Below are 24,189 nucleotides of genomic sequence, written 5' to 3' on the forward strand. Positions count from 1 at the left end.
TTCACAATCCACTGGAAGAAACGAAGTAGATCATTCTGTGTTCCCCCCTTTTTGACAAATGTAACTGTTGATTTGATAATTTTGCTCTCATAGCCTAGGCTACGCATGTCTAGACCATTTTTTTTGTGTGAACAGATTCTACGGTTTTACCTCTGCGGCGATGCGGTGCAGATCACGCACCATTTTGCCCTTTGCAACGCATATGTCTGTGTGAACATAAGGGGATGATTCACTGTGTATGAACATAGAGGTTCACGAGACGAATTTGCCAGGTAAACACGGTGATCAGTGCAGTGGACTGTTTTATCAACAAGCTATCCGCCCAAAGTATGACCAAAGCTCACGAAACGAAGGGTGGAAGAAACGAAGGAGATCATTCTGCGTCCCCCCCCCCCTTTTTCTCGACAAATCCAACTGTTGAATTGGTAATTTTGCTCTCATAGCCTAGGCTAAGTATGTCTAGACCACGACTTTGTGGCTATTTTTTATGTGAACAGATTCTACGGTTTTACCTCTAAGGCGATGCGGTGTAGATCAAGCACCGATTTGCCCTTTGCAACGCACCTGTCTGTGTGAACATGGGGGAAGCGTTCACTGATTCGCTGTGTACGAACATAGAGGTTCACGAGACGAATTTGCTGTGTAAACGTGGTGATCAGTGCAATAGACTGTTTTATCAACAAGCTATCCCCCTAAGTATGACCAAAGCTCACAAAACGAAGGATGGAAGAAACGAATAAGATCATTCTGTTTCCCCCTTTTTCTCGACGAATGCAACTATTGATTTGGTAATTTTGCTCTCATAGCCTAGGCTATGTATGTCTAGACCATGACTTTGCGGTTAATTTTTTTTTATGTGAACAGATTCTACGGTTTTACCTCTGCGGCGCTGCTTTGTGACGTATTGCCCTTTGCAACGCATATGTCTGTGTGAACATAAGGGGAAGCGTTCACTGATTCGCTGTGTACGAACATAGAGGTTCACGAGACGAATTTGCCAGGTAAACGTGGTGATCAGTGCAGTGGACTGTTTTATCAACAAGCTATCCCCCCAAAGTATGACCAAAGCTCACAAAACGAAGGATGGAAGAAACGAAGGAGATCATTCTGTGTTCCCCCTTTTTCTCGACAAATGCAACTGTTGATTTGGTAATTTTGCTCTCATAGCCTAGGCTATGTATGTCTAGACCATGACCTTGCTTTTATATTTTTTTTTATTTGAACAGATTCTACTGTTTTACCCCTGCGGCAATGCGGTGCAGATTACACACCATATTACGTTTTCTGCAACGCACCTGTTTGTGTGAACATAAGGGGAAGAGTTCACTGATTCGCTGAGTGCAAACATAGAGGTACACTGAAGCGCAAGTTTTTTTACCTTAAATGATTCTACGGCCACATACAGAACAAACTGTCTTTTAGGTTACTGATTGGACAAGAGCTATTATAAAGTTAAACAGCGCCTGACCCGAACTGTCGCGTTTGAGGGTATTACCTTTGATCCAAATAGAAAATAAAATTTTTAAATAAACATATTCCAGATCAGCATTGCCATGTGGATTATTTTCTACTAATCACCTGTTCATCATTATTATAACTAGAAAGTTTTCATTCAAAACTTCATTTAAAACTTCAAAATGCAGCCTGACTTTGACGACAAATAAACTTTCGGAAAAGAGAGCCATTTTAACTAAAAAATTCTGCATATTGATGATGGAGAGATAAGGGGTTGGTCAAAACTAATCCGTCCACATATTTCAAGAGACAGATCACTATTATGCTATGAAAAAGAACTGATTGATTCTAAAATACCTTCACAAGCCTAGCATATATATTCAAAAAGATAATAATACACGACAGGAACTTTTTTGATCATTACAGGGTTGCTCATCTTGGTTGGCTTATATCGTCAAAATTAGACTAATGAAAAAAAACTTTCGAAATAAAGCGATAGTCAGTAACTTTTCTTAGCCATTAGCTCATTAGTTTAACAGGTCCTTATCGTGAAATTTCGGAATGAATTTCAAAGGGGTATATTCTTTGAAACCTAAATCTTGGAACAAAACTATTTGTGTCGTAGATTTATATACTCACTTGGTTATTAAATGTTTTTTCTTCTTATCAAGGGGTTACATTCTTTGAAGTTAAATAAATACAAATGGGGCATATGATTCCTATTAGGCAAAACAAGCAGAACTCTACCGAATTCAAAAACTCTACCGCATCAACTGAATATATTTTTTTTCTGTTAGTAATTATTATTAGTGATATTAATAGTAGTAAATAATAATACTAATAATAAAATTTAATAATAATAGTAATAATTATTATTATTATCTGTTTATTAATTATTACTAGTAACTTATTAGTGGGTATGAAAACAAAGAAAGGCAATAAAAAATGAAAAGAGAAAAAACAAATCGGTTTTATATGTCTTTTTTATTGAAAAAAAAAATGGTTAATAGGTTTCGAGAAATATGACATTTGAGCATTTGCACTAGAGGATCTCATTGCAGCACAGGTTTCGGGAAATTCATCATTAAAAATGAAGGTGCAATTTACGATTATGGTGAGGAAATAGGGAAACTCATCAAATACAATCTCCAAGTGGCACTGATATCATCTAGGGTAAATTTTGTATTCAAAAAATATGTCTCAACAATCTGTTTTATTATCTAAACAATCTTTTTACCACAATCTTTAGGGAAGCAATTGAAAATAAAGAAATATATAGAGACTTGCTTTTAATATAGATAGGCCTACTGGAGGTATTCCAGTTAAAATAACTTAATATTGAGAGATTGAAGTAACTCTTTTACTCAGTTTAAATCAAAGGGATGTGACCACCAAAGGGATTGGTGGTCAATGATATGTGGTTATTAGATGGTTGTGATATTTGGTTGATAGATATTAAAAGATCCTTTTTCGGTTGTGTAATCAATACAACCATTGCCTTCTAGAAAAGACATTCGACTTAGCTGCCACAGATTGCAGCTCCGGCAAGAAAAGTTCTATCACTGCCATCAGCAAGTGCGGCAGCAAGAAGAGTTTTCAGTGACACAAGACTAATAGTTATTGCTAAGCGTTCGATGTTAACTTCACACCGACAACACGCTTATTTTTTATATAAGAAAACAATGTTATCAAAGCTTTTAAGGGAAGTGTTTGAGTTTTATTTCTGGGTAAGTGCCTTGAATTTTCAACTGTGGCTCAATAAAGCAAAAATAACAGCAACTAACAAAAAATCTATCCTACTACCATATGTCTCAAAAGTCAAAGGAGAGAGGCTGTAGATCAGATGACAGATGATCAGATGATCAGTCATCTGAAAGGGATTGGTGGTCATCCCTTTGATTAAATCAAAGGGATGTATCAGGTTGATTTAGTACTTCTTCGTCTGTATAGGAGTTCACGTCAAAAGGTCTACTATTTTTGCACTGAAGACGGTTTGGCAAAGTCCTTGCAGAAATTCCTTCTGTTGCCCTTTCTGCTGTTTTTCTGTCGACTGACTGATTCTTTGTTTTTCAGTTTTTCAATTATATTATTTTCTGTTTTTCATGCGTCATGTATATGCAGTGTGGTCTTAAAATCTATTTATTACCAAACAAGCTCTAAAGTAAGAATTGATTCGGCTTATCTTAGCTTTGAAAGACAATTTACATTTCCCCTTAAACAATTGACTGTTTGTGAAACCCTTAAAATTGGAACAATTATATTCCTCTAACTAAAACTAAAGCTCAATAAACCTCTTTGATTTAGCTCCAATATAAAAGACACTTCGCAAAGCCTCCTAAATTCTTTTAGCTTCTTTCGGCAACGAAACGAAATAAAAGACCATTAGCGTTTCAATTTAAGTCAGTAGCTCATTTTAATGAACTTCCCGAGGAATTCGAAAGATTTTATCTTTCAGTAGGATTAACTATGATATTTTAATATCCACAGAAACGAATGACATTTTGACAAGATCATAAATCAACCGAGAAACTTTTCTTCAATAGATATTTGTCAAACTTTGACTAAATGTATAATTTGTGCCTACATACATGTACACATAATGTGCCTACATACACATAATAAATAATAATTTAATAATAATAATACATACACATAATAATGTAGGCACATAAATGTGCCTACATACACATAATAAAGCTTCCTTAACTAAAACTTTTAGCTGTGCAATGAACACAACAATATCTACTTTTAATCAGTTTCATTGCTGGAACATATCCAATTGTTCAACTTTCGGAAGAATTAACCTATGGCTTTGATGAAATACCCTTCTTTGAGAGACATTCCCGCATGAATGTCCATTGTCAAACATAATCTTTTGTAAGCCAGTAAAAACTCAGTAAATTCGTATCAATTGATCAGTAGTATGCATTAAGCACAGGCGATTACTAAAAAGGAAAAACGTCACTTTTTTGAACGTTACTGATATTTAAATATCGATGACATAAAAGTAGTGACCTATCTTTAGGTTTGAACGCAGCCCTATTACTTTGATCCCGATCTGGACACTTTATTTCAAAACTTCTTCGAGACGCAGGTGCATGTTACATAATAGGGAATGTTTACTTTTGTTTGTTACGTAATAGAGAATTTTTACTTTTGGTTGGAGCATAATAGGGTTTGCTCACTTTTAATTGTTACATAATAGGGTTTGTTTACTTTTGGTTGACAGGTAATAGGACGTATTACAGTCCACTAGTTAGGGGTGGGGGGTTTAAAGATATTCTTCTTCGAATTGTTTCAAGACATTTCAACGTGTTTTTAAAGCATTTTTCTTCAAGCCGTTTTTAAAGACAAATTTAAGATATTTTTCTTCAAGCCGTTTTTAAAGACAAATTTAAGACGTTTTTCTTCAAAACGTTTTTCCAAAGCGTTTTTAAGACGTTTTTCTTCAAGACGATTCAAGATATGCCAAAACTTTCCTTAAAACATTTTTCTTCAAGAAATTTTTCAGCACGTTTCAAGACATTTCAAGATGTTTTTAAGACATTTTTCTTCAAGACGTTTCAAGACGTTTTTTAAGACATTCTCCTTCAAGATGTTTTAAAGATTTTATGCCCACATTAGGATTCAAAAGGGATTCCCCCTCAATGGCATGGAGCCATAGACAGCTGGACGAACAATCTATTCCTAATATTGTGCTTCGGCTAATAAATTTTACATGATAACCTATTGCACGCATGGAGAATCCCCTGTTCAAGCATACTGGAATGATTAAATGAATTGTGTGTCCCCAATGACGGCAGCAATTGAGAGGCAAGGGAGAAAATCGATTACTATAAATTGCCTACACTTGGTATGCACCTGCAGGTTAAGTAATACTTTTAGAGAGTGTTATCAGACAGTATTGTGACTTGTTCATAACATTTGTTTAGTAACAGAGGTTTTTACTCTATTGGAACTTGAATGTACGATAAGAAACGAAACAAAAGCGAAAGTATCATAATGGGTAGAATATGGTATACCTTCATATCTGATCAAAATTCTTTTCTTTTCCTCTTCACTCCAAATAATTTATCACTTATGTCGGAGACAAATCTTGAACAAACAAAACCATAGTTTGAAACAGTGATAACATCAACGCATTTACTTGACGTTCATTAAAAAGCGAAAATTTATCTTAAATAAACAATTCTAGTATGGTTTAAAAAAGCTTTATAGGGTTTGAGAGACTCTACTGTCTTCTTCCCTGTGACAATGAATGGCTTTTCTCTTCGAGAAACTTGTACATGATGTTTCTTCTCGTGACACTGATTTTGTTTATGGAGCTTGCTGCGTACTGAATTTTATTCGTGGAACTTTTTGTGTACTGATTTTATTCGTGAACCTTGTAGCATGCTGATTTTTCTCTTCGTGAAACTTGTACATTGATCTTTTTCTCCTCGTGAAACTGATTTTGTTCTTAAAACTTATTACGTGTTGGTTATTGTTCGTGAAACTAGTTACATGCTGATTTTTGTTCGTGAAACTTGTTACATGTTGGCTTTTCTCTTCGTGAAACGTGAGCATTCATTTTCTCCTTTTAAAACTGCTTTTGTTTATGGAAATTGTTGGGTGCTTTTTTATGTTCGTGCAATTTTCTGCGTGCTGATTTTTCTCTTCTTGAAACTTGTACATTGATTTTTCTCCCAGCGAAACTCATTTTGTTCATGGAACCTGTTGAATACTGATTATTGTTCGTAGAATTTGTTGCATCTTGATTTTCCTCTTGGTGAAAATTGTACATTGTTAATTCACTTTGTGAAACTTTGTGTTCATGGAACTTGTTGCGTGATGATTGTGTTCAAGGAACTTGTTGCGTGCTGATTTTTGCTCGTGAAAATTGTTGCTTGTTGTTTTTTTTTTTTTAGTCAAACTTGTATATTGATTTTTATCCTCGTGAAGCCGATTTTGATCATGGAACTTATTACGAGCTGGTTTTTGTTCGTGGAACTTGGTTTGTGCTAATTTTGTTTGTGAAACATGTTAGATCTTGATTTTCCTCTTCGTGAAACTCCTACATTGATTTTTTTAACCTCGTGAAACTGATTTTGTTCCTGAATCTAATTATTTGTGATTTTTGTTCGTGAACTTTTTGCCTGCTGATTGTTATACGTGAAACTTGTTGTATCTCGATTTTTCGCTTTGTGAAACTTCTACATTGATTTTTCTCCTCGTGAGACCAATTTTGCTCATGGAACTTACCGTGCGCTGATTTTTGTTCGAGGAAATTGTTTCGGGCTGATTTATGTTCGTGAAAGCTGTTACATCTTCATTTTCCTCTTCGTAAAACTTATACATTCAAATTTCTCATCATGAAACTGGCTTTTCTAAGTAACTTACCAATTTTTTGTTCGTGGAACTTGCAGTCTGCTGATGTTTTGTTTGTGAAACATGTTGCATGCTGATTTTTCTGTTCTTTAAACTTGTGCAGCGATTTTTTGTCCTCGTGAAACTGACTTTATTTATGAAGCTTGTTACTTGCTAATTTTCGTTGTTGGAACTTGCTTCATGCTGATTTTTGATCGCAAAACTTGTTGCATGTTGATTTTTCTCTTCGTAAAACAGGTATATTGATCTTTCTTCTCGTAAAAATGATTTTGGTCATGGAACTTGCAGCATACTGATTTTTGTTCGTAGAACTTGTTGCGTGCTGGTATTTGTTCGTGATACTTACTGCATATTGATCTTTCTCTTCATGAAACTTGCACATTGATTTTTCTCCTCGTGAAACTGATTTTCTTCATGGAGCTTGTAGTAGGTTAGAATACGGGGCTGTACCAAGGTTAGCAGAACCTGAACCTAACCTATACATTTTCACGAAGACAAAAATCTAAATGCAACAAGTTTGACGAACAAAGAAAAAAATCAGCACGCAACAAGTTCCATGAAGAAAAGATAAGCCCGCAACAGGTACCATGAACAAAATCAGTTTCAAGAGTAGAAAAATCAATAAACAAGTTTCACGAAGAGAAAAATCAACAAACACCAAGTTTCAGGAACACAATCCGCACACAACAAGTTCCACGAACAAAACTCAGCACACAATAGGTTCCACGAACAAAATAAGCACGCAATAAGTTCCACGAACAAAATTAGTTTCACGATGAGAAAAAATCAATGTGCAAGTTTCACGAAGAGAAAAATCAAATTGCAACAAATTTCACGAACAAAAATCAGCATACAACAAGTTGTACGAACAAAAATCAGCAAACAACAAGTACCATGAATAAAAACACTTTCATTAGGAGAAAAATCAATGTACAGGTTTCACGAAGAGAAAAATCAATATTCAACAACTTTCAAGAACAAAAATCAGCACGCAACAGGTTCATAATGAGAAAATTGAGTTTCACGAGGAGAAAAATCAATGTTCAAGTTTCACGAAGAAAAAATTAATATACAGCAAGTTTCAAGAACAAATAAAAATAGCACGCCAGACGTTCCTAAAACAAAACAAATCAGCAAGCAACAAGTACCAGGCACAAAATCAGTTTAACGAGGAGAAAAAACAATATACAAGTTCCAAGAATAGAAAAATCCACATGCCGCAAGTTTCATAAACAAAAATCAGCACGCAAAAAGTCACGCATCAGCAGAACAAAATCAGTTTCATGAGGAGAAAATTCAATGTACAAGTTTCACGAAGAAAAATTAACATGCAATAAGTTTCACGAACAAAAATTAGCACGCTATAAGTCCCACAAAAAAATTAACACGCAGCACGTTCCATGAACCAAATCAGTTTCAAGAGGACAAAAATCAATTTAAAAGTTTCACGAAGAGAAAAATCGAGATGCAACAAGTTTCATGAATAAAAATCAGCAGGCAAAAAGTTCACGAACAAAAATTAGAACGCAACAAGTTCAATGAACAAAATCAATTTCACGGGGAGAAATTCAACGTACAAGTTTCAGAAAGAGAAAAAAACAAGATGCAACAGGTTCCACGAACAAAAATCAGCACGCAATAAGTTCCATAAACAAAATCTGTTTCACGAGAACAAAAAACAATGTAAGAGTTTAACGAAGAGAAAAATCAACATGCAACAAGTTTCACAAACGAAAATCAGCACGCAGCAAGTTCCACGAACAAAAATTAGCATGCAATAAGTTTCATGAACAAAATCAGTTTCACGAGAAATAAAAACCAATGTACAAGTTTCACGATGAGAGAAATCAACATGCAACATGAGTCACGATCAAAAATCAGCAAACAGCAAGTTCTACGAACAAAAAATCAGCACGCAACAACTTCCAAGAACAAATATTTGGTGTTTGACGAGAAAAATCAATTTAAGAGTTTAAAGAAGAAAAAATCAAGATGCAACATGTTTTACGAACATAAAATCAGCACACAGAAAGTTCCACGTACAAAAAATCAGCAAGTAACAAGTTGGAAGAACAAAATCAGTTTCACGAGGAGTAAATCAATGCACAAGGTTCACGAAGAGAAAAATCAACATGCACCAAGTTTGACGAACAAAATTCAACACACAACAAGTTCCACGAACAGAAATCCACATGCAACAAGTTCTAGGAACCAAATCAATTTCACGAGGAGAAAAATCAATGTACAAGGTTCACAAAGAGAAAAATCAATATGCACAAAGTTTCACGAACAAAAATCAGCACATAACAAGCTCCACAAAAGAAATCAGCACGCAAGAAGTTGCATGAACAACAAAAATTTCACAAGAAGGAAAATCAATGAGAAGTTTCACAAAGAGAAAAATTAATATGCAACAAGTTTCAAGAACAAAAACCAACAAGCAACTAGTTCCAAGAACAAAAATGAGCACGTAACAACTTCCACGAACAAAATCCGTTTCACGAGGACGAAATCCCACAGGTTACCACCTGTGGCACGAAAGTGCTAATTTAGCATTGTCACAGTAAATTTTTGACTGTAGCGCCGAAAATGTGTAGCACGCAAATTAGGGCAATTTTAGCACTTTAGGAGCTGGCCAAGGTAGAAACCCTGGTGATCAAACTAAAACTGCAGCATATTTCACAGACAACCCATTTCTTAAGACAGTCTTAATCAACTATCTTCAGAATGGTTTTAAATGTTCGGCAAACACAGTCGAAGCAGGAGAATCGTCTAAGGGGAGGAACAATGGTGTTAAAGAACATGTGTTAATAAAATGGAAAAAACCTGAAAGGGGGATAAGATGAAGCTCTCGCACAAAATAATTTGGTTCCTTGACCCTAAACACAAAAACAAAACTTATATAACATCGAAGAGTCGAGAAAGATTTTTTCAGGGTCTAAACCACATCATATTCTTTCAAGCATGTACTTCTCAGAATTACAATTTTTAATATTACGCCACGCGTTACATCTAGGTTCACAAATCACAACATTGATACTCACGTCAAGAAGCATTAGTCTAACCTATCACCATGTCCTCATTGACTGAGGAGGTTTTCTTGCCTAATTTTGTTTCTAAATCTTTGTTTTTCGATCCAGTTTGCACCTTATGAAAGGCCCAAGTCATAACAGACTTTTTTTCTCTCTTCTTTCTCTGATAGGTCTATTCGCTCAGTTTTACTAGTGCTTGCATTTAAAATCATCAGATTATATGGAAAAATAAAAAAGTCCCATTTGTCACACCTTCTACCAGAAGTTGTTAACTTTAAACTGAATTTTCTTAGAATTATTTTCTCTGATTTGGTCTCTTATGCCAGCAGTCAGCTGCATAACTAAAAGATTGCAGGTTCGGTTTACTAGGCAAGTTTGGAAACTGATGAAATATTAATTTTTGACAGGACTAGCTTATGTATCTTTGGTATCACTTAATACTACAAAGAATATGTTCGATGCTATATGTTCGAGTCATTTCTTGTATCTAATCAATTCCACTTTTGACTTTTAAACTTCTCTTTTCAAATTTCAAGTGTAAAAATGGAAGAAAAAAAAATCTTGATTCAAAATCAACTTGAGTACTTGAAAAATACTTAGTAATCTCGCGGTATTTTTGTGCACAAATGCCTAGTAGCTTTTCCTTAACAAATTACTTAACAAAATTACCAATTACTTAACAAATTATGTGTCCAAGTTTATCAAAGTACTGTGGTTATGTACCAGAACTTCAAGTACAGGTGCATAAAGCAATTTACAAGACTACTCGCAATGGGGTGTCAAAGGACCAAGAAGCCTGACCGTTTAGCTCAGACAACCATCCGATGTAGACTCTGCTTATAAAACAATCATGGAAAACAGTACTGCAGTATTAAGCATTATCTCTTATAGTCAAGTGGGTTAAATTCATAATATATATTTTTAAAGCTCATTCGATCTCTCTGGAAGTGCAAGGTTGAGTTGGGACATAATTTTCCTTTGAAAAAAAGTATACAAATTCCACTCATTTAGTAATGTTAGTGCATGTTAAATATTTCATAAGTGGCAGCAAAGATAACTCGGAAACAATTAGGTCCCAAATTTCGGTAAGGTCCAAACAAGCTCTATAAATATCAGTGAAAAACAATGACAAAATACCCTTAATACTTCGATCACATACACGGTAACTGTCATCAGCAAATATACTGCTGAAAATAACCTACGTTGAATGTATGGGGATGATGTAACCAAAGAAGTAACTCCAAAAATTCTTATGTCGTATGTATGTAAGTGTGACAGCATCAGACCCTAAAGTTCCATACTGGCGGTGCTGATATCTGTTTCATGGCCCTTCACCTAGGAAGTACAATGTGGGGGGTCCGGCCATCCTGTGCTTTCGCACACCCTTCCGACTTACTTTCCTCAGATTTCTTCACGTACCCATTTATAGCTGAGTCGACTCTGACTGAGCTTTCAGAGTCACGCCAATGACACCCGTCCCAAGCCACAAAACCGTCCACACCAGGAATCAATCCCGTGGCCCTTGGACAAAGAATTGCCAGCCCAGGGCCCTAACCATTAAGCCAGGATGGCTCATTTCGTATATAAGGGGATGATGAGACCAAAAAAGTATAGTATATCTGCTGATGACGGTCACTGTTTTTGTGATTGAATTTTCAGAGTTTTTGTCATTGTTTTTCACAATATAATAAAAGTATTTATCTTTATTTCAACTGTTATTTGCATCTATAAGATACTGATGTAGTTAAATTTAGACATAAGTATACAAATGCGGATTGAGAAAAGATAATTCAGCTGTGGTGATTTGAAAGGTGTTAAGCTCCACAAAACCCAGTGGTGAGCGAGCAACAAAGCTTAAAAAAGAAACTTCTGGGTTATTTAGTTTAATTTACCTTTGAGACAAATTAAGGACCAGAATTGTGTACAGGATGAGTTTTTCCACGCATCTCATATGCAGCAAAAGAATATATACCAAAAATTACATTCTTCAATATTTCTGAGACGGAAAAGGAGGTCCGTAAGTTAAATTAAGACATAAGTTAAATTTAACAGTTTTGGCATTAACCTAATTTTGTACAAAACCTTTATATAAACGAAAGGCCATTCTAGCCCTTTGATCACAAAAGATATGAAAGTTTTCCTCCCAATTCTGCAGTCAAATCGAAACATTTTAAAACTAGAAATGCTAATACAATACAAGAAATACATTCTTTTCATTCCAGAACTTCCGTGCAGTTCTAAAAGTCTCAAGCATCAGTAGTTATTCAGAGACATAAGAGAACCAACGTTTAACTGAATTGTAGAAAAGAGACTATTATAATGCCGAGTATCTCATATACTTGTGAATAATACGATTTTGTCTCTATTGTTAAAACGTACTTTAAAATTTGGAGAAATGAAACTGCATTTCATAAATATTTTTGGGAAAAGTAATACAAAGAAGAGAAGCAATTCTCAGAATTTTCGAAAACCAAATAAACCCGTGGTAGATTTTCTTTCAACTAACAAGAATTTGGCGTGAAAAGTTTTTACTACAATCAATAACGCAGACGAAATTCTCATAATACCACGACATGTTTATGGAAAAAAAAGTTATAAAATACGTCGGGAAAAAAAAGGCAGTGTCCATGTTAAGACCATTGGGTATCCAGCCACTTTAAAGCAATGAAAGCAGGAGAGGGCTTGTAAACTTTCGCCGCCAAGATGTCTACCAAAATGAGTTGTCAGATCTCAACAAAACTTATTCAGAGGTAACATCTGATGCATCAGTTCTGTCCTTTAAGATTCAAGGCTGAGTTCGGTTCTGGGGGGAAGTAAGAAGGAAAATCCTAAATTATTGTCGTCAAGAGATCCACCATAGGGGGAGGAAGTAAGATACCAACCAAAAGTGGTGAGATACAAGACATAATCTTCTAGTTGTTACTTGTTGAGTGTCCAGAAATAAATTGACTTTTACAGAGGTCATTCGACTCCTGAAATTCAGTTATCAGGACATTCATCGAAGATGTAAGAGTTCCCTCGGTTCTTTCAAAAATAATTTTAAAAAATTTAGTTAAAGGTCAATAAGTAAAAGATAAAAAATGGAAGATAAATTAAATTAGCTGAAGTTTAGATTTTTTAGTATATTTAGGTGAGGTGGTTGTGCGTCCGGAAAGGGAGGGAAGAACCCTATGGTTAAGATTAAAAAAGAAAAAAATATATAATGAGGAGTCGTGTGGTTGTGTCGAAGAGCGAAGTGGGAGCCGTGCTGCGTGTTAGTGAAGAATCTTTTATGTTTATGGGTATCAACGTGAGTTTTGTCACAGAGCAGTGTACTTTAAGTTTAGGTATTTCCTTTTTTTAATTAAACCTGATTGAACCTTTAAATTGAAGATTGTCAATTCTTAACTAAGAAAAGAGTAGGGATTTCAGATATACCTTTCTCGTTTGTACCCTACACGACATATGTTGTGGGAAAAGTCTCCTCGATTCTTGTCCTCGTGACAGCTACGAAACAGGTTGTCACGTAGCACCACACACACAGAAAGACAATGTGTTGTCAGATAACACTTTTTTTGTTATTTTATGGCCTGAGCCCATCCTACCCTTGTGGAAAACAAAGAAGCTAAAAATGCTCCAATCGGAACATCTACCACAACATGTTGTTTGATTTCAACAAAATCAACGATGGAAAGGGAAATTCAGGCTCATGAATGTGCCTTAGTGGGGTTAAGACCTAAACTGGCCCCTTTGGAGAGATGAGATGTTTGTCCTTCTCATCTGGAAATATATCTGGAAAGTTTTTCGGACTTTACCCAAACTAGCTGAAAGGAAAAGACTAGTGTCCTAGTTGTATTTTTTAGGAGTTCTAGACAAAAATAACCTCTCGGAGGAGGAAGAGCATGAGCGGCACTGGTTAAAGTCAAACTTGGTCAAAAGTATCAGCCAAAATCCTGAAAATGTCTTTTTAAAATCCAGAGATCGATTCAAACTCTGTGGAGGAGGAGAAGAAGAGTTCCAAACCCCTTGTCATGTGCACGAGTACCAAAAAGGTACGATAGACTCTAAACTAACTGGGTCGAAAGGCAAGACCTAGGCTTACATTCTTATTATTTTTTAGAGTGTGCGTCAGATCCAGCCTTTATGGGGGGATAAGGAGGGGGGGTGAAATCTCTTTCTGTCTTTGAATAAATGAACCTATTTAGTAGACAGAAACGTAGAATTCAATCAACCAAACCTAATCAATAGTTAAGGTTTTGCAGGTAATCAATAACTAGTCAATAAACCTAATCAAACCTAGTCAAAAAAAAACCTAGTCAATAGTTATGGTTACGGTCATGCAGTTTTGTTTTAGGATGCCCGTACGCCATGAGACCTACGTGGGCAAAGCGGGATATTCTGGCACTCCGCATTCATCGACTCTTCAGTTTTGGTAGATATTAGCATCTAGGGTTTTAGTTGCGCCTTTAGGAGGGGGGGAGGGTTCAAGTCCGGTTTCATAGCATATAAAGGATTTACTGTTAGAAGGGGAAATGCCATGTGATACTTAGATGTAGTGATCTTTGTTGATTAAAGTTTGTTTTCACATTTTTAGATTGATCGTTTTACAGAAAGCCAATGACTGCCAAAGCTTTCTGAATCATCACAATGGTGACCAAAAAGAAAAACTTGTGGACATAGAGATTCATAAAAAAAAGCTCTAAGTCTACCTATTTTTATAGTTGATTTTAAATTATTCATAAAGTTTCCAATTTTCACAACAAACTTGAAATGTATCAGGTAAATTTTATGTTGGGAGGCACTCTCGTATATGCTTACCCCAACTATAACTCGTCTCTATACGACACTTTATGGGACCTGACATGGGACGCTTAGTTGTTTGTACCAATAGGAATGCGGTTTCGTATCCTTGCTAAATGTTTAGAGTTTAAAATAAAAAGTGAAGAACTTGTATTACTTATTTTTAGATCAAAACATTAGATAGTTTGAAAAGTAGGATGGTAGTGGTTGTAGCATGTTGACAGAGAACGAACAGATGAATTGTGTCTATTTCTTTATTGGGAAAAGCCGACAATGTACTAGGAAGCAGCACTGACAAAGGAAAATAACAGTTACTGCCTTTTTGGCTAGTATTCTATGAATTTCTGTATTCCACGAGGTCAATTGAACAGCCCAGAATCGGGCCCCCACAGCGGGTGGGATATACATTTTATTCCATACAATCATGACAAATATATAGAATCATATATATATCGGTCACTCAACCAATTAATTTTAACCAGACTCGAAAAAAAATTTGGCAAGAGGGAGTACAATAGTATCTACTGTTCTAGAATAATATATCTAGAATCTCTGGGCGTATTCAGGTCTTCTTTAATTAAGTTGGATGTAAGAGAACAACATTTTTTTTTTCTTTATGGTACAATGCATCCATTTTAGAATTGTTTTATCCTTTTATCTTTTCCAATTTTCCTGGGACCTCTGAGGAAAAATAGGGATTATTGATCCTTTTCTTTCTGACAATATACAATAGATTCCTTGTGTTTCTCGCAAATATATCCATTCTTTCATTTAAACCTATACTTTTTTATACTAAACTGGCTGAACCTTTTAATTAGAGCTCTACAGAGGTCGTCGTGGAGAGGGCCAACTGACAACTTACGTTCCAGCCGGCGTGGGAGGAATTAAGTACTTGGTAAGACGTTAATCCAAGGGACTATTCTTGTCTAGTTTTAATATTGGGTATATTCTAGTTTAATATTAATTTTAATATATTAACCTGTTCTAGTTTTAATACCCCAATACTGGGGTAGGTGAGACGGCACCCATTCAACAACGTTGGTCTTTATGGCCGACATTCTCAGGCTATTAACTATACTTAGCAAACTCCCAACTTTTAAAACCGATTCCACAGCCCTGTATCTTATAGGTTGTATTTCTGCCAATGAGGTAGCGTATAGCTTTTGACCAAGCTGAATTTTCCTTCCTTGATTTGACAAAATATATATTCCAACTTTAAAAAAGGGTTTCGGAAAAACATATACCATAGTCATACTTTTCAGCTATCCGATGTAATGCTCTACATCCCTAGATTATTTCAGTTAACCATATTATTTAAATATACATTATTTATCTGGCTAGAGAATATGGAACAGGGAATGTTGTCGCTAAATATTTATTTTTAAAACTGAACTTTTTTGATGAAAATAAAAAGCGAAGTTTGAATTTAAAACAAATAAAACTGCTTCGCAGTTTCTGCATCATATTTAGAAAAACTACTACAAACAACTGCCGCATGAAATTTCCCTATATTTACAGAATTCTAAAAAAAAAAACTACCGTTTGACTGAAAACACAAAACTGACATGAAAAAAAGGAATTTTAGCAGAAAAGTCTTTAAGTGGTCTGCAGACAACAAAGGAATAATTCATAAAGCTCTCGATAGTCTTTTACCAGCCATGAAATCAACAGATATTACGACACAATTTTAACTATCTAAAAAACTCAAAAAAGTCTAGTTTTCAGTAAAGCATTAGCTTTCCAGAATTCTACATATTTAGGGAAATATCACCAGCCAATTTGATTGAACCGGTTTTTCAAAAATTTAAATAAAAAAAAACAAGGTTTTTTAACTGCAAGTAAGGAGCGACATTACAACTTAAAACGAAGAGAACTTATTCCGCATATGAAAGGGGTTGTCCACTCTTCAACGTCCTGCTCTTTACGCCAAAGTTTGGCTCTTTCTCACAACTCTAGTTTTTAAAACAATAAAAAAAACTTTAGCGTAAAGAGCGAGGCGTTGAGGAAGGGACAACCCCTTTCATATACGGAATAATTTTTGTTCGTTTTAAGTTTTAATGTCGCTCCTTACTTGCAATTAAAAAAAAACTCGTTTTTTTTAATTTCTGAATATTTTGAATTAATACATGTTTTGATTTTGGTTCACCGGACATGAATAATTAAAACAAAATTTGCATATTAATTTTTGTGGGCTAGATGAACTTCTCATATTTTCGTTAACATTCTATCACTTTTAAGGGATGTTCCCCCTATTTTCTAAATAAGGCAAATTTTCTCGTATCTTTTGATGGGTAAGACTAAATTTGATGAAACTTACATATTTAAAATCAGCATAAAAATCCGATTCTTTTGATGTATCTATTAGTATCAAAATTCCGTTTTTTAGACTTTCATTTACTATTGAGCTGGGTCACTCCTTACTACAGTTCGTCACAATGAACTCTTTGATTGTTATATAAATCGCGAAGCAGTAATCTTTTTCGTTTTAAGTTTCAATTTCGCTCTATCCTTTCGTCATAATTTTTTTGTTGTCATTAATTATAGTTAGCTTTTAGGTTTTAAACATAACACAATAAAACCTGCACAAATCTCCCTCTAAGTTAAGCAAAGAAACTAAAGAAGTCAAAAAGACATTTTGGTAAAATATGGTATTAAAAATAAGTTTAATTTCACATCTCTTATAATTTGACTGTAAAAAAAAAAAAATCCGGGATTTGTCACATAAAACGTTCATGAGGTATATTATCCTTGGCATCTTTTAGGAATTGTAAAAAACTCAATTATCTATGAAATGCATTGTGTATTTAATATAATTTACAGATATCCATGTTTTCATTATTTTTGCTTCCTTGACTTTAATATTTTAAGAGAAATTATTATTAGAAATGAACCGTCATTTGAAAAAGAATAAACATTTTATCCAAGATTCGAGCCTGCATTCCCATGGCTACAAAGTAGAGCTGTTACCGTTAAACTTTAAAGATGTGTCTATGTGAGTCCTTTTCATACTATTGGCTGTTTAAAATCGCCCGTTTACTGCATTTTTGAAATTCAAGACAATAAAATAACCTAGACCTCTATGTTTTATTCCCCCGAGCACGCATTTACATGCTTTACAAAAAGCACACTTAAATGCTGAGTAGCTAGAGCCTTTTAAAATGTCTGTAGGATATTGCCTAGGTGCTAGTTCAAGAGCCGATCAATGAGGCAGGAGGGGTACCCGTATTCCCCTAGTTTCTTGCCCATGCCAAGATTTTTAAAAACACCTTTTTTGAAGTCGTTTCATTAGAAGAACCCTATTTGGTATTTTCATCGCAAAACTGAAAAAAAAAAAACAAAGGTAAATTTTCTGGTTGTCATTTGACATTTTTTGATGGCGTTATAAAGTCTACTTTAGAAAAGGCAGTTAGATAGAAAATTTATCTTTTAAATGAGACCTTAAACAACTTTCTATCATGTTCCAGTGCCCCACCCATTCTTTACATTCTAGAAAAGGCACCCAAATTGCAATTTTTGGGGTCTATAATAAGCTTTTTGATGGCATTATCAAGTTAAATCTATAGGAATTGATTAGATATAAAATTTAACTTTAAAATGAGCCCTTAAACAAGTCTCTATAATGCTCCAGTGCCCCACTAGTAGCGAAAAAAATGAAACGAGGAAAAAAGGACACATCAGTGTCATCCAAGCAAAAAAGTGGTTTTTCTTGCTGTTCAAGTCTACAACATAGGCTTCAGGCTCTTTTTTCAAAATTCCTGTAAGTTTGTTTTAAAAATTAAAATTTACTACTAAGACTAAGCGAAATAACAATTATCGTTCCTACATAAGTTACTGGTAGAAATTGTTATCGCCATACAAATTTTGTTACCGATTTTTAAGCTTTTAGCTACTATGGGCCGTGGTTCGCTCTTTACTAGGTTTGATCTATCGTGAAAAAAATAAGAAGAAATACATAGCAAATAAAAATGCATCTTTTTGCGGCCATTACTGAAGGAAGTCAATAGTCTGAAGGGGGTTTTAGAAACAATCCTTCAAATTAATCGCTCTGCTGTTAACTTCAGCTCTGTCACAATCATGCCATGTTGAACACCGGGGAACTGAAGCTATACTATACCGATCCAGCAGGGTTGTCAGCTCTTTGGTCCATGATTATGTCCCCTAAGCATCCATAAATGGGTCATGTTTAACTAAAATGTGTTCATCTTGAAAACTCAAAAACTAGTGGTTACTCTTTCTAACACTACAGGCCAAAGGGTACATTAGGTACATTATTGACCAAAAGACGCTTTGTAAACCTAGTTCAAATCCAGTTTACGTCAAATTTAATGAAACCGAAAAAAATATTCATATAAACCATTAATAAAAAATGACTTCGTATGAAAGCACGAAACTCATATATACGTGTAAAGCCCTTACTTGGGGGAAAATCCTTTACTTACGACATCTCAGGCAAAACCTGGATGCTAAAAAAACTAATACCGAGAAAAAGCACTAATTTGGTGAAAAAGGACATTTTCTTACCAAAATATATGTCCAGTTGGGAAACGTTTCGCCTTAAGTCATAAATATACTAAATGTCTCCTTTTATGTTCCAAGTTTCTAAAATGTGTTACTTTTTTTCCCCTTTTATGCCATTAATTAAACAAAAAATTCCACCAAATAAGTCTTCCTAAGAAAAGTAAAGAGCTCCATGAAACCAGAAATGAGCAGAATTAAAGTCAAGAGATCTTCGAGCTTAAAACTACCACAAATCACCAAAAATAAATAAATGAAACGAAAAACGAACAGAAGCTAAAATAAATAACCGAATCAAACTCAAAACAAGCAGAAATCAACAAGAGCTAAGAGCTCACATATGGCACTTGTGACAAGATCGGAAGAGCCAAGAACTCATGTGGTATGAGATATGAGCTCTGGCAAAATTCTAAGAATCAATAGATTGATTTAAAAGGAAAATCAGAGGCTTAATGCCAGTCAGGATGTAAAATAAGATCTCTGAGTCACAAGGTCCTTCTAAATATCAAAATTCATTAAGATCCGATCATCCACTCTTAAGTTAAAAATACCTCAATTTTTCTAATTTTGCCCTCTCCCTTCAGCCCCCCAGATGGTCAAATCGGGGAAAACGACTTTATCAAGTCAATTTGTGCAGCTCGTCCTAGCACGTCCAGAAGCACGAAACTCACCAAAGCACTGAACCCCACCCCCTAAACTCCCCCAAAGAGAGCGGTTCCAGTCCGGTTACGTCAATCGCGCATCTATGACATTTCTAAGCGTCTAAGATTTCCTGTTTCCCCCTCTAACTCCCTCCAATGTCAACAAATCTGGTCGGGATTTGAAATAAGAGCCCTGAGACATGAGTTCCTTACAAATATAAAATTTCATTAAGGTCCGGTCACCCATTCTTAAGTTAAAATGAAACAATTTTTCTAATTTTTCCAAATTAACAACCCCCAGCTCACCTAAAGAGAACGGGTCCGTTCAAATTATGTCAATCATGTATCTATAACTTGTGATTATTCTTCCCATTGAGTTACATCCCAATCTCTCCACGTTAAGCGTTTTCCAAGATTTCCAGTTTCCAAGATTTCTAGTTTCCCCCTCCAGCTCCCCCCAATGTCACCGAATTTTGTCAAGATTTAAAATTAGAGTTCTAAAGCACAGGATCCTTCTAAAGATCAAATTTCATTAAGATCTAATCACCCGTTCGTAAGTTACAAATAACTCGTTTTTTCATATTTTTTCTGAATTATCCCCCCCCCTAACTCCACCAAAGAGAGCGGATCCGGTCTGGTTATTTCCGCCCATATCTTGGACTTGTGCTTATTCTTTCAACCAAGTTTCATCCTTATCTCTCGCTATAAGCGTTTTCCAAGATTTCCGGTCCCCCCCCCCCTAATGACACTGGATCCAGTCAGTAATTAAAATAAGAGATCTGAGTTACGAGGTCCTTCTATATAGGAAATTTCACTAAGATCCAATCGCTCCTTCGTAAGTGAAAAATACTTCATTTTTTCTAATTTTTTAGAATTAACCCTCCTCCCCCCAACACCCCCAAAGAGAGCGGATCCGTTCCGGTAATGTCAGTCACTTATCTAAAACTTGTGATTATTTTTCCTACCAAGTTTCATCCCGATCCCTCCACTCTGAGCGTTTTCCAAGATTTTAGTTCCCCCTCCTCAAGTCCCCGCAATGTCACCGGATCTAGTCGGGATTAAAATACGAGCTCGATATCCTTCCAAACATCAAATTTCATTAAGATCCGATCACTCCTTCGTAAGTTAAAAATACCTCATTTTTTCTAATTATTCTGAATAAATCCTCTCCCCCCCCCCAACTGACCCAAAGATAGCAGATCCATTCCGGTTATGTCAATCACGTATCTAGGACTTGTGATTATTTTTCCCACCAAGTTTCATCCCGATTCCTCCACTCTAAGCATTTTCCAAGATTTTAGGTTCTCCTCTCCAACTCCCCCAAATGTCACCGGATCCGGTCGGGATCTAAAATAAGAGCTCTGAGACACGATATCCTCCCAAACATCAAATTTCATTAAGTCCCGATCACCCGTTCGTAAGTTAAAAATACCTCATTTTTTTCTAATTTTTCCGATTTAACCGTCCCCCCACTCCCCCCCCAGATGGTCGAATCAGGAAAACGACAATTTTTAATTTAATCTGGTCTGGTTCCTTATATGCCTGCCAAATTTCATCGTCCTAGCTTACCTGGAAGTGCCTAAAGTAGCAAAACCGGGACAGACCGACAGAATTTGGATCGCTATGTCACTTGGTAAATACCAAGTGCCATAAAAAGAATAGCGCTGACAACCCCCATGCCTCTACAGGACCAGAAAATAATTTACACGTTGCTAAAACAAAACAAAAATGAACGTGGCTTGACAGTTTAATATACACATATTAATATTTATTCCTTAACAATTATAGATTTATTAAAGTTAAAAAAGTTAAAACATTTAAAATGTGTTTTGTTTTCAGTAACATGAAAACAAATACAATGACTATTTTGACTCATTTTTGACTTTCAATTTCCGAACAAATGAGCCCTGTTCGAAGTTTCAGCGACCACTCCTTCTATGCCAAGCGCCTTGGTAAGACCCCTCCCCCCCAAAAAAAAAACAAATAAAAATACATGAGACTTCGTTTGTCTTGTTATAAAAGTAAGTAATTTCGTTTAAATTTTTAATCTGACTGCTTTGGGATGGAGTCTGATGTCATGACCCGGGGATCGGGTGCCGAATTGCTGCTACTTTATAAATACACATTTTGATCAACGGAGATGATCAAAGCAGAGAGGGATCTCTCTGCTTCAAATGAAACGAACTTCCATAAAAGCACCTACTCCAAGGCAGTACCCAGGGGAGAGGTTAAAGAGCTTAAACCCCTCCACCAGAAAATATTTGGTCGACTCATAACAATGAAACAAAAATACATACGAACAAATTTCTGATGCGTTTTTCAAGTTACTTTGTACCTTCCCTCGAACGAAATTCAGGACATGGCCTTGACCAACTAATTGTTGGCCTCAAGGTAGTGACTTGATCCAACAGATATCTTCTTCTTGTCGGAAGAAGGAAGCAACAGCAAGCGTCATCTCCTAGTCCAATATTCGCTTTAAAATACACCTTTTTCAACCCCCTTTCAATACAACAGATCCCTCTAAAGTCTTTAAAACTCACATAAATGTTACAAAAATTCTATTGTTTATTTTTTTCACTGCTTTATCGTATCTGAATTTCCAGATACCGCAAAATTTGTTCAAATGCTAGTCCAAGTCCAGCTCTAATCCTAGTCACCGAATACAAGTTTCTAAAAGAAATTCTGAATTTAGAATTTAGAACAACTTAAGTACCAAGAACAGTGGAAACGAAATAAGATTGTTTGAATTGGTGGACCTTACACAACAACATAGACCTTGAAAAACTAGGAATTAAATTTTGAATGAAAAAGAGCAGACAGATTTTGGCGATCCATTTGTAAAACTTAATCTATAATAATATCTATAATTAAATATCAATTAATAATTATAAATATCTATATTAATAAATATCTATTAATAATAAAAATCTATAAATAATTTTATTATTTAGATTTTTATTGTTAGATTTTATATTATAGATTCAGAGAGATTGCTAAAACGGTCTTTCAGCCTATATAAATAATAATAATAATTTATTTATCACCCACTTTACAAAAACAGAGGTTAAGTGGAGTAAAATACAAACGAAAAACAACAAAAGTAATACAAGAAACAAATTTAATCACATACAGAAAAAAGACGGATAAGGCGATGAAAACACCCTAGCCTATAAATCACTTCAATAGCTAGATTGGCAGATAATTTTTCGAAAGCACCAGTAATATCTGTCGCACAATACTTTTTAACCAGTTTTGTATTCCGGTAATAACGAGGTAGATATAAAAGAAATTTGCAGTACCGGTAATAATTTATACGAATACGTTTTAGATCACGTTTTAGATCACCAGTCAACAGAAGTGGCCTAAACAGTTGCTTGATCTGGAAAAAACACTTTTTTCGTTAAGTAGAAGCAAAGTCTAGCTGACTTTTCCTCCTTCCTGCTTTCACACTCATGTAAATTCCTCATTCCTCTATGGTTTGTCATTACATTATATTGCAGCTGCCTTTCAATGAAAAATTGAAAAACTCGCTTTTCAATGAAAATACCAAAAAAAAATAGTTTAAGTTATCTAAGGGGGGGGGGGATCCTCCCGCTTCAATTGAAACAGTTTTAGCGGGCACCAAATTAAAAAAAAAGAAACATGGGTGAAAATCAACTCAAAACAAGCCAAAAACATATGGTACCAACTACGCTCAAAGGTATAGCTTTCCTGTGAAGGTGTAGCTTCCCTTTGAGGGTCAAGCCAACAAACATATGGCACCAACTACCCTAAAAGGTGTAGCTTCCCTTTGAGGGTCAAGCGTACAAACATATGGCACCTACTACCCTAAAAGGTGTAGCTTCCCTTTGAGGGTTAAGCTGAGTTTAACGGCACATCAGTTTAACTGCTGCTGTAGAAAGCACATTTAGTAAGCTCAAGTTTGTTAAGGATTTACTGCAAACTGCTATGGTTGATTCTCGACTAGATTCCCTCATGTTGCTGGCGAGTGAAAAAAAAATCCACCCATACCACTGACTTAGACAAGATTGTCCAGCGATGGGCTACAACTGTGGTTCCCACCGCGAGGCACAGGCCCCAACGATGGGGTATGGCGATATTTTGGTGGGTCATGGGCAGGATGTGCACCCTTTGGCTGACTATAGTTTAGAGTCTTAATTTCGAAAAAAAAAGAAAAATGTTTCAGTAGTATAAAATATTTCTAGCTGACGACCAAAAAAGATACCAAGTTAATGGCATTTTAAGCTTCTTTTAGATGAAAACAGTTGGAAACCACAGGTCTACTATGAAGAAGAGGCGATTAAACACCTAACTGTTCTTAGTTACGCATTTGCACATAATAAGTGAAGATCGATGAGTGATCAGTTTTCACTTATCTCCAAAGATAAGTGAAAAAAGGT

The 24,189-nt window shown here is 35.4% G+C and overlaps 1 protein-coding gene across 1 annotated transcript in view; it reads right to left on the minus strand.

Annotated features, from left to right (window-relative positions):
• LOC136040204 (COP9 signalosome complex subunit 3-like) overlaps positions 1 to 24,189 on the minus strand; it is a 254,721-nt gene that overhangs the window by 111,988 nt on the left and 118,544 nt on the right. The gene's annotated exons all lie outside the window — the stretch shown is intronic.

This window comes from Artemia franciscana, chromosome 20 (assembly GCF_032884065.1).
Source record: "Artemia franciscana chromosome 20, ASM3288406v1, whole genome shotgun sequence".
NCBI lineage: Eukaryota > Metazoa > Arthropoda > Branchiopoda > Anostraca > Artemiidae > Artemia > Artemia franciscana.